Below are 12,060 nucleotides of genomic sequence, written 5' to 3'. Positions count from 1 at the left end.
GATTGGTAGATGTAGGGACTTAGGGGAGGTGACATGGGAGAAAAACCCCTATATAAGAAAAAGCAGATATCCTTTTGGAGATATCCTTTTGGAGAAATCCTTTTGGAGGATCTCTGATGAGGATCGCTTGGGAAGAATCTCTTGAGAGAGGCTCTGGAGAAGGGAAGCTCTTGGAGGACAATCTCTAAGGAGGTCTCGCTGGAGCTCTCTCTGGTAAAGTCAGCTGAGATGGAGCTGGCCTGGTGTCACTAGAATCCTTGTTTAGGCAGACCTTGTGGTGAGTGTTAAAAGACTGACTGACTGACTCTCTCTCTTAAGACTCAGGTCTAGGCCATATTGGCTTGAGGCCCTTCATAATTATTCCTTTCCTACTCTTTCTCTCTTTCTCTAATTCCTCATTATATTATTAATTAAAAATCTCTATAAAACCCAGTTGACTTGGGTATTTGAATAATTGGGAATATTTCCCTGGCGACCACCTTATATTTGATTTAAAAACCAAGACACTGTAGTGAAACATATTTTCTGTGGTCAAAATTTACTCACCCTCTCTTATATCTAACACAATTTATATCTTCCACCATTTTAATTCACTACAGTTTATGGGCTTCACCATTTTAAATCTAACAAAACTCAAGAATCCAACATAGGCTTACAACAAATCACAACCCCACACTCAGACTCCCTTACTTCTTTTTTCCAGTATTATGGAGCTCTAGGCTGCAGAAGTTTGCTTGGGCCTTTGACAGACACTGCAATAGCCCTTCAGAGCAAAAGCCTGCTGGGGGATCACAGCCCCCATTGCACTAGTGATCAAAAGTTCTGAATTGCTAGTGGTGGGCCAGAAAACTGAGGGACACAGGGAAGGGGCAGGATACTGAGTGTATTGGTAATGGGGTACAATGCAGCAATCCATTAAGCCTTAGAGAAAAAGCTTAGCTGCCACTTGAAAGTCCTGTCCCCTAAAAGTCTCCTTGGACAAGGATCTAGACTGGTGAAGCATGAATTATCCAATGTGTGAGAAGGCCAAAATGTGCTGAATACAGCACCATCATCAGAGGGGACAGTTAGAAAGTGAAAGAAAAAAAAACCAATCCTGAAATTACCAAAGCTCTCAGGAAGAAAAAAACAACAACCTCAAAGACTCTGAATTTAAGCAGATAAATCAATAGGAGAAACATTAACAACAAAAAAGAAAATTATCCCCAGACCGGGCAAATGAGTTCAGGCATCTATGAATAAATGCCATTTAAAAAAAAAAAAAGAGCTAACTGATCCAATAGTTGAGATGAAGGACCCTATGGACTATGGGAAGAACATGGAAACTCAACCCATTGTTCATGAGTACTTCGAAAGAGGAATGAAAACTATGAGAACAGAATGAGGAAACAAAGTTATCACTCTTTGCATATAATATGATGATATATACCTAGAAAATTCTAGAGAATCAACCAAAAAAACTAATATAAATAATTAACAACTTTAGCAAATTTTCAGGATATAAAATAATCCCCCAGAAATCATCAGCATGTCTATTTACCACCAATTTAGTCCAACAGCAAGAGATCTAAAAGGAAATTCCATTCAAATACCTCTAAAAAATATAAAATATCTGGGAATATTCTTACTAAAACATACCAATCAACTATATGAAGACAATTACAAAATACTATTCACACAAATCAATTGTAAAAACATCAATTGCTCATGGACAGACTGAGTCAATATAATGAAAATAATAATCCTATCCAAATTAATTTACCTATTCCATGCCATACCAACCAAAAAACCCAAAAATTATTGCACAGAGCTAGATAAAAATAACCAAAAAATTCATCTATAAGAAAAAAAGGCCAAGAATATCAAGGGGATCAATGAAAAAAATACTAAGGAGTTCTAGCCATACCAGATATCAAATTATACTATAAAGTTGTAATAATCAAAACAACCTGGAATTGGCTAAAAAATATAGTGGAACAATGGAATAGATTAGGTAATCAACACCTGGTAGCTAATGTCCATAGTAACTTAGTGTTTGATAAACCCAACAATCCAAGCTCTTGGGGAAAGAACTCACTATCTCACAAAAACTGTTGGCAAAACTAGAAAATAGTACAGCAGAAACTAGACATAGATGAATATCTCACTCCATACACCAAAACAAAGTGAAAATGGATACTTGATATAGAAAAAAAGAGTGAGGGGGTGATTAGCTGGCTCAATTATATAAAGACAGGTTCAGAGCTGGAAGGTCCTGAGTTCAAATTTGGCTTCAGACACTTCTTAGCTATATGACCCTGGACAAGTCACTTAATCCCCATTGTCTATCCCTTAGTACTCTTCTGTCCTAGAACCAATGCAATATTTATACTAAGACAAAAGGTAAGGTTTAAAAAAAAAAAGAATTTAAGGGTGAGACCACAAACAAATCAGGGGAACATGGAAAGTTTAACTGTCAGACATGAATAAGGAAAGAATTCATAACCCAACAAGACATAGAGAACATTAAAAAATAAAATGGATAGTTTTGAGTACATTAAACTAAAAAGGTTTTGAACAAACAAAATCAATGCAACTAAGATTTGAAGGGAAACATCAAATTTGGGGGGAAATTTTATAGCAAATGTCTCTGACAAAGGCTTCATTTTTCAAACATATAGAGTCAAATTTATAAAAATACAAAAGTATTCCCCTATTGAAAAATAGTTAAAGAATATGAACAGACAGTTCTCAGAGAAAAAAATTAAAACTATCTGAAGTCATGTGAAAAAATGCTCCAAATCACTATTGATTAGAGAAATGTCCGTTCAAACTCTGAGACTCATTGAGAGATGCACAATGGGAAGAATATCCCCCAAAACATACAAAAACACTCCACAGAATCAAAGCTAAAAGTGGCAAGAATCAGGAGTGAAGTTGAACAGCCAGGGACAATGAGGGAGGAAGGTTTCTGATTTGCTGGCCTCAGTCCTACCATGGACTGACCAAGCAACAAGGACAAGCACCAGGACAAGGACCAGCAACCTCTCTTTGTCTGCTGAGCATGAGAGCTTGCATTCATGAGAATCCCACTAGAATCGGCAAGCGGCAGGTCCTGGGAGCAGCTCTGTCAGATGTAGCCTCAGGTCTAGAGACCCTGCTGGCCTACTGTGGGGGCTAAAAGAAGCCAGGCCCAGTGGGCAGGACCTTAAGTCTCACTGCTAACAAAAGAGAGACTTTGGGGGTCCATGTAAATCAGACTAGACACCTACTCTGTCCTGGCTACAACAGTGGGAGAGAAGGAATGAGGAAGAAACATGAACCAGTGAATATGGCTACTGACGGACTGGGGTCCTGTCAGCTATGGTCACTCTCAGGAGAATGGAGTCCTTGGATGCTGCCACAGGGAGGTGGGCTGTCAGCTTACAAATGCAGGGGCAGAACTGCCCATGGAATCTTATTGGAACACCCGAGGTCAGTCATGGATTTGGACTTGAGTCAAAAGATTACATTAGACCCTGTACTACAAAAACTGTAATAACTAAATAGGTCCCAAGAAAAAACAAAACAAAAAAATCCTAAAGTCTGAGGTAACATACTCCACCATCCTAAGACACTCAAGCAAAAAGCCAATAATTAAGTCTACTGGCATGGCTGCTAAAATTTTATAATTAAAAAAAAAACAGCCAAAAGAGAAAGAACTCAACTATTGATAGCTACCATAGGAACAGAAAAGATCTCAATTCAATTCAGGAAAAATGAAATAAAATCACCTACATCAATAATAGCAAAGAAAATAATAACTAGCCACAAGCTAAAAAAGAGATTTTGGAAGGGTTTAAAAGAGACTTCAAAAATCAAATGAGAGAGGTTGAAGAAAAATTAGGGGAAAAAAATAAGAGCAATGAAAGAAAATCAAGAAAACTATGAAAGAAAGATCACCCAAAGAGATCTAGAAATTCATAAAATTTATTTATTTTATTTTTATTTATTATTTATTTATTAAGAATGAGAACTGGACAAGGGGAAGCTAACAATTTCCTAAGATAATAAATAATAAAATAAAAAGAATGAAATAATAGAAAAGAATATGAAATATCACAAAAAGAACTGACCTGGAAAACAGATAAAAGAAACACAATATAGTAATAGTTGAACTTCTGGAACGTCATGACAAAAAAAAAAGTTTCAAAACCATGCACCAAAAAAATATCAAGGAAAACTACCCAGAAATGCTAGAATCAGGATGGGAAATAGAAATTGAAAGAATCCCCTGAAGACCAACTCAAAGCAACTCAAAGGTAAAAATACACAGGAGCATCACTGCTAAATTTCATAGCATTTCATTATGGGATAAGGGAAGATTTCTAAAAAGGGGTACAAATTGGAGAGGTAGTAGACAGAGGAAATTGGATATCTGAGGAGGGATACAGCAAAAAGAAAGGAATGAAGGACAAAAATAGAATGGAGGGAAAACCCCAACTAGTAATTATGCCATTGAATGTGAATGGGATGAATTCACCTATAAAATGAAAATGGATAGCAGACTAGATAAAAAAAAAACCATATCATTTACAAGAAATAAATTTTAAAATGAGACACACAAAAAGAGTAAAAATAAAGAACTAGAGCAGAATATATCACATCTCAGCTGATTAAAAGAAAGCAGGGGTAGCAATCATGATCTCTGACAAAGCTAAAAGACATAAAATCAAAAGAGATAAACGGGAAAACTATTGTGTTAAAAGCTACCATAGACAATGAATCATTATCAATATTAAATCTATATGCACCTAATGTTGTAGCATCCAAACTTTTAAAGGAAAAACTAAATGAATTACAGATAGAAATTGATAACAAAACAATAATAGTGAGAAATTTTAATCTCCCCTTCTCACAACTAGATAAATCTAACCAAAAAATAAGAAGACAAGGAGATGAACAGAATCTTAGATAAGTTAAATATGATATAAACATCTGGAGATAAATGAATGGGAAAAGAGGAGAAGACTTTTCTCCCAGCAGTGCATGGCACCTTTACAAAAACTGACCATATATGAGGACACAAAAATATTAGTTAAATGTCAAAAATCAAAAATATTAAATGCATCTTTCTCAGACCTTAATGCAATAAAAATTGTATATAATAAGGGGCCATGGAAACAAAAAGTAAGAACTAATTGGAGATCAAATAACTTAATCTTTTAAAATGAATTAGTTAAAAAACATATTATTGAATCAGTAAATAATTTCATTAAAGAAAAAAATGAGTCAACATACCAAAAACCTGTGGGATACAGCACAAACAGTAGAGTTAAGTTTATATGTCTAAATACTTATATTAATGAAAGAGAAAGAAAAGATCAATGAATTGGGAATGCATTTTTAAAAACTAGAAAAAGAACAAATTACAAATCCCCAACTAAACCCCAAATTAGCAATCCTAAAAATTAAAGTTGAGTCCAATAAAATTGAATATAAGAAAACCATTGAATTAATAAATTAATATAGGAATTGGTTTTATGATACAAAGATGCCAGTTATCATTAATATTATTTAATATAGTATTAGAAATGTGTTAGCAATAAGAAAAGAAAAAGAAATTGAAGGAAGCCAAATGAGCAAAAAATATCTCTATTTGCAGACAACATGATGATATGTATGGGAAATCCTAGAAATTCAATTTAAAAGTTCATTGGAGCTATAAATAACTTTAGCAAAGTGGCAGGATATAAAATAAACCCACATAAATCATCAGCATTTTTATATATCACTGACAAAGTCCTGTAAGAAGAGTTAGAAAAAGATATTTCATTTAAAATAACCATAAGTAGAATAAAATACCTGGGAAGATAACTGCCAAAATAAATCCAAGAACTACATGAACATAATTATAAAATACTTTTTACACAAATATAGTCAGATGTAAATAATTGGAGAAATATTAATTGTTCATGGATGGGCAAAGCCATTTTTAAATGTTTTATTTTTTTTTAATTTTAATTTTATTTAATTAGTCAATTTAGAACATTATTCCTTGGTTACAAGATCATATTCTTTCCCTCCCCTCCTCTCACCCTTTCCCATAGCTGGCGTGCAATTCCACTGGATTTTACATGTGTCCTTGATCAAAATCTATTTTCATGTTGATGTTTGCACTAGGATAATCACTTGGAATCTACATCCCCAATCATATCCCCCTCGACCCATGTAACCAAGCAGTTGTTTTTCTTGTGTTTCTGCTCCCAAAGTTTTTCCTCTGAATGTGGATAGTGTTCTTTCTCGTTAATCCCTCTGAATTGTTCAGGATCACGGCATTGCTACTAACAGAGAAGTCCATTACATTCAATTGTACCAGTGTATCAGTCTCTGTGTATAATGTTCTCCTGGATCTGTTCCTCTCACTCTGCATCAATTCCTGGGGTCCTTCCAGTTCACAAGGAATTCCTCCAGTTCATTATTCCTTTGAGCACAATAGTATTCCATCACCAACATATACCACAATGTGTTCAGCCATTCCCCAACTGGAGGGCATCCCCTCATTTTCCAAATTTTTACCACCACAAAGAGTGCAGCTATGAATATTCTTGGACAAGTCTTTTTCCTTATTATCTCTTTGGGGTACAAACCTGCAGTGCTATGGCTGGATCAAAGGGCAGACAGTCTTTTAGCACCCTTTGGGCATAGTTCCAAATTGTCCTCCAGAATGGTTAGATCAATTCACAGCTCCACCAGCAATGCATTAATGTCCCAGATGGGCATTATAACTAAAGTGACCTAATCTACTTATTCAATGTCAATCCAATTAAATTAACAAAAAATTATTGTATTGAGTTAGAAAATAATAAGAAAATTCATTTGGAAGAGTAAAAGATCAAGAATATCAAGAAGAATTCATTTAAAAAGCATAAAGGAAGGAGTTCTAACAGTACCAGATTTTAAATTGTATTATATTTTTCATTTTTATTTAATTAATTAATTTAGAATATTTTTCCATGGTTACATGTTTCATGTTTTTTCCCACCACCCTTCTGGAGCTGTTTAAATTGTATTATAAAGCAGTAATTATCAAAACTATCTAGTACTGGTTAAGAAACAGAAAGGTAGATCAATGGAACAGAACAGACAAACAAGTAGTAAAAGATTATAGTAATATTGTATTTGACAAAATCATATGTTCAGGTCTTGGGGATAAGAAATGTCTATTTGGTAAAAATTGCAAAGACAACTGGAAGCTACTTTGGTAGAAACTAGATATAGAATACTATTTACACCATTCACTAAGAGAAGATCAAAAGGGATACATGATCTAGACATAAAGGGAGATAGCATACATAAATTAGAAGAACAGGGAACATAGTACCTATCAGATTTTTGGATAGGAAAGGAATTTATACGTCAACAAGAAATGGAGAGCATTGTGAATGTAAAATGAATGATTTTGAGTACTTTAAGTTGAAAGGTTTCTGTACTAATGTAATGTAAGGAAGAGAGACCCTGCTGTTGGAGTGAGAAGTCAGACTGAGATCAGCCTGAGGAGCAGTGGAGGAGGGGCAAGAGAATCCTGGCAGTTCTGAAAACTGAGTAAAACTCTGAAGCAACTGCCTGGGACTTCCAGCTTGGGAAGGAGAAGGGAAGGAGCATGTCCTGAGGCTCAGGAGAATGCTCTCTACCTGTTGGGGACCTGTCTCCATCCAGAGATCCTCGATAACTCTTCTGTGATTTGTCAACAGCTACCTGATTCTCAAGAGGGATTTTATTGGACTCTCTTGCTTGAGCCAACCTGATCTTTTCCCTTGGGTCTCTATGCTTTACCTGTCCCTTAGACTAAACTCTATAATTTAGTTAATTTATTAAGAGTAGAGATAAGAAGCAGTTGGTTGGAAAGGAGACCAAGGCCCAGAAGCCTCTGGCTTTCAGATTTTGAAATCCAATTGCAAGAGGGGTAGACCCTAGGGCCATCCTTCTCCGACTTACCCTTTTCCCTCATTCCTCCGCCAATACCTTCTCCTTGACATCAAATAAATTATATTAGTATAAGACAGATCTGGGTAGTATTAGTATAAGACAGCCTATCTTTATAATATAATAAAAGGATAAGAATTAGACTAAAGACAGGATTTCAAAGCTAAAATCCTGTCCTTGTCTGTGACAAACCAGACCTGGTTCTGTCATAACTCTCCACAGAGAAGGGGTTTGATTTTGAACCCCTTGGCTCAGTACTACTGGCAAAGGAACACTAACATCTTTCCTTTACAGGTTTTGCCATTACAATATCCAGAAAAGGCTGACAGCTAGAGTGTCTTTGGGGAAGTGGGATTGAAAAAAAGTCATCTTGCCTTTCTGAGGCTGACTCAGCCTCAGGGGTCCTCAACTCCACTGAGGGAGACATATTGCCACCCTAACTGAATCAACCTACTTCAAATCTATCCTCTGCCCCCATTTCTCCCTTTGAACATCTCACTGGAGTCATATTCTTCCAGTTGAGACGGTACCTGGTTCACCCCTCTCCATCAGTAAGCGAGGAGAGAAATCCCCCTTCATTTTCTCTCTCCATTTTCCTCCTCTTTTACACTACAGAGAACTTTGTCAAATTTATAAGAATAAGAGTCATACCCTAATTGTTAAATAGGCAAAAAATATGAACAATTTTCAGATGAAGAAACAAAGCCATATATAGGCATATGAAAAAATGCTCTAAATCATTACTAATTAGAGAAATGCAAACCAAAGTAACTCTGAGATATCAACTTAAATAAGATTAGGTACAATAACAAAAAGACAAAATGTCAAATGTTAGAAGGGATGTGGAAAAATGGGGACTTATGCATTGTTAGTGGATCTGTAAACTGATCCAAACATTTTGGAAAGCAATTTGGAATCATACCTGTGTATATAGCTTTGGCCTGAGAAATACCATTTCTGGGTCTGTTTCCCAAGGAGATTAGGGAAAGAGGAAAAGAATCCATATGTTCCAAAATATTTATAGCAGCTCTCTTTATGGTGGCAAAAAATTGTTAAATGAGTGGATGCCCATCAGTTGGGGAAGGCTAAACAAATTGTGGCATATGATTGTAATGTAAGACTACTGCACAATAAGAAATGGCAAGCAGACTGATTTTTTTAAAAACTGGAAAGAACTACACAAGATAATAAACAGTGAAATGAGTAGAACCAGGAGAGCAATATACTCAACCACAGAATTAATTCTGAACATAAACTATGAATGTTACCTCTTACAAAGTGAACAGAAAGGTGAAACATGAAAGACTTAATTTGTATGTACATGTTGATCTCCCTAATGAGATCTTCTGAGGTAGGGAGGGTGGGGTGATGTAGATTGAAGAAAAACAAGCTAAATACAGACTTGTGATTTCATTTGTGTTTCATCTTCTTTTTCTTTATATATGAAAATGCTTGTTTGATTTTATCAATTTTGGAGAAAAAATGAATAAAACAAAAACAAAACAAAACAAAACTCTGAGATACCATCTCACACCTTGGCTAACATGACCAAAAAGGAAAATGTTGGAGGGCATATGAGAAAATTGGGAGACTAATACACTATTGGTAGAATGGTGAAATGATACAATCATTCTGGAGAGCCATATGGAACAAGGCTCAAAGGCCACAAAACTATGCATACCCTTTTAAGACACAGTAATACCACTACTGGGTTTGTATTGCAAAGAAATCAGATAAGGGAAAAGAACCTATCTAGACTAAAATATGTCTAGGAACTCTTTTGTTAATGGCAAAGCTTCTGCAGAGACAAAATTAACTCACCTAGGATAAAAAAGAAAGTGGTCAAATGGGAAAAATTATTTGCATCAAATATCTCTGATAAGGTATACTATATAAAAAAAAATATATATATATATATACACATACACATATATATATGACTAATTTTCCCCAGATGATAAGGGGTGAAAGGATATCAAATACACCATTCTTTAAAAAATTACAAATGATTTATTCACAACCAAATGAAAGGATAAATAAAGGATTTCTAATTCTAAATTCACCCACATAAACTCCCAGGTTCCACAAAGAAGCACTTCTCCTGTGTTTCACAAGCTACACTACTCCTCCCTGATCCGACTAACCTAAATTTATACTATTTAAATAAAAACTACCATTATTATCCTTATACTTCTTAACTTCACCTTCAAATTATAAAATAGCAAAGGCTAGCTGGTTGAGTCTCAACAAGAATCCAGTTAGGACTCTGAGTCTGTCAGAGTCCCAACCAAAGACCAGGTTTTTCTTTGGTCTTCTCAGAGTTAAATAATCTCTAAAAACCACAATAGATATTCAATAGTGTTTCCCAAGTTGGGAAAAGAAAACACTAAGCTCCTTCAGATCTTTCCCCCAGACAGAGAGAGAGGCAAAGATGTTACCTACTCCAGCTCTAAGAGAGAGTCTCCGAGTAGTAGTAGTAGTAGTCTCTCGGTAACCGAGGATGACGATTGTCTTTGTGCATTTTCATCTATGGTGTATAGATGAGTGTACACAAAGACACTTGTGCGTGAAGGAGATTTAAGTGGAAAAGTCGGTGCACAGAGACAGTCCCACTCTCTCGGCGTTGGAAGCCTGGGTCCAATGGTACGAAAAGTTGTTACACCTGGAGACTTCCTCAGCTGCATTGGGTGGCCGTGTTGTCTTCTGTGCTCCAACACGCCCTGAGCACTCCACAGTGCTTTGCTGTGTCGCCATCTCAGCCGTTGAACCTTCTTGTTGGTTTCTTCTGCCTGTTCCGCCGAAGCAGTCTTCACATGCTGGGTGAGCAAAGCCCTGGTTCACCAGGGGTCAACGACCCGATGGCTACCCTCACAAGGTTTAGCCGGCCTGTCGAAGCCGAGGCCGCTGCCACATACTAGCAGCTACTGGGAGCCACAAATGAGAGCTGGGTGTCAGGTGAAGGTCAGAGGCTGGAGAGCTGCCCTAGGAGGGCACAACAAGCCCTCCATACCAGAGATACTACCCCTCCCTGAGCACCCCATACTAGTTTTCAAGATTTGTAGCACTCCCTTGGCATTAAGTTCCCATGTTCATTCTCCCCCAAAAGGGGGATTCCACAGGAATCTCTTTTACCCAGGCTTGCACAATCCACATGACTCACAGTACTAATGGAAGTCAGCATCTTGGCTTGATCCTCCTTACTTTCATCACATTTAGTTTAGGAACTTGGTATCCTGAAAATCCCTCCATTAAGTCTGAGCTGTTAGGTCCAAGAAGGTTCTGGGAACTTAGTTCTAAAATTCTTCTCCTTGGTCCTTGAAATTTGGTAAGGTCCAGGAGTTCCTTAGCTACTTGTGGTTACCTGAAGTACATGATTTCTCTGGAAGGACTGCATGGATGTATCCATGAATGTCCAGCCAGCTTCTCCCTGTCCAGCTTCTCAGTTACATTCTCTTTCTATGGAGTCATTTGTAAATATCAAATCTAAGTATCTAACCCACATGTTTGAATTAACCATTAATTATTTAATCCTCAGTATGTGACTGCTAACTGCCAGAGACCAACGCCCAACTGCCAAGGAGAGTAACTGACATAGAAAACAGTTATAACTGTCACATCTGAAATTAACACGCTCTCTCAGCACTGTTTCAAACTCCAGTTCTTTTCTCAAACCAAAACTCTACTTTTTATCCCTAAATTAATAAGACAATACTTATTTTCTAATATCATCCTTACAATTTCCAACACTTAAGTGCTTGCCTTAGAAGCCTGGGTGTGTTTCTCTTGGGCAATAATTAGCCTCCTAAAGGGCTTTTACCTGAGGAGATGCTTCTACCCTCTTAATTCCCTGTCCATGTGGCAGGGGAAGCAAGCTGCTCCCTGGCGTTTTTACCCCAGAAGCCAGGGGAAGGGGGGGGAAGGTTGCTCTTCCAAACTACAGACAGGAAGTAGAATTGCAAACATGGTTCAGTTTTCTGCCTATCTCAAAAAGCTCCCATTCCAGGAAAGCATTACAAACTTGAACAACTTAAAGTTTGGGGTTATCTTCTCTTACTACTGTTCCTGGGTGCACTGGTCCTTGAGATTAGCTTGAATAATCCTGAGATTCAAGGGAGA

The 12,060-nt window shown here is 36.8% G+C and overlaps 1 protein-coding gene across 6 annotated transcripts in view; it reads right to left on the bottom strand.

Moving 5' to 3' along the window:
• NHEJ1 (non-homologous end joining factor 1) overlaps nucleotides 1–12,060 on the bottom strand; it is a 137,655-nt gene that overhangs the window by 92,812 nt on the left and 32,783 nt on the right. The gene's annotated exons all lie outside the window — the stretch shown is intronic.

The sequence above is a fragment of the Monodelphis domestica genome, chromosome 8, assembly GCF_027887165.1.
Source record: "Monodelphis domestica isolate mMonDom1 chromosome 8, mMonDom1.pri, whole genome shotgun sequence".
Taxonomy (NCBI): Eukaryota; Metazoa; Chordata; class Mammalia; order Didelphimorphia; family Didelphidae; genus Monodelphis; species Monodelphis domestica.
This window is presented reverse-complemented; position numbering and strand designations above follow the sequence as displayed.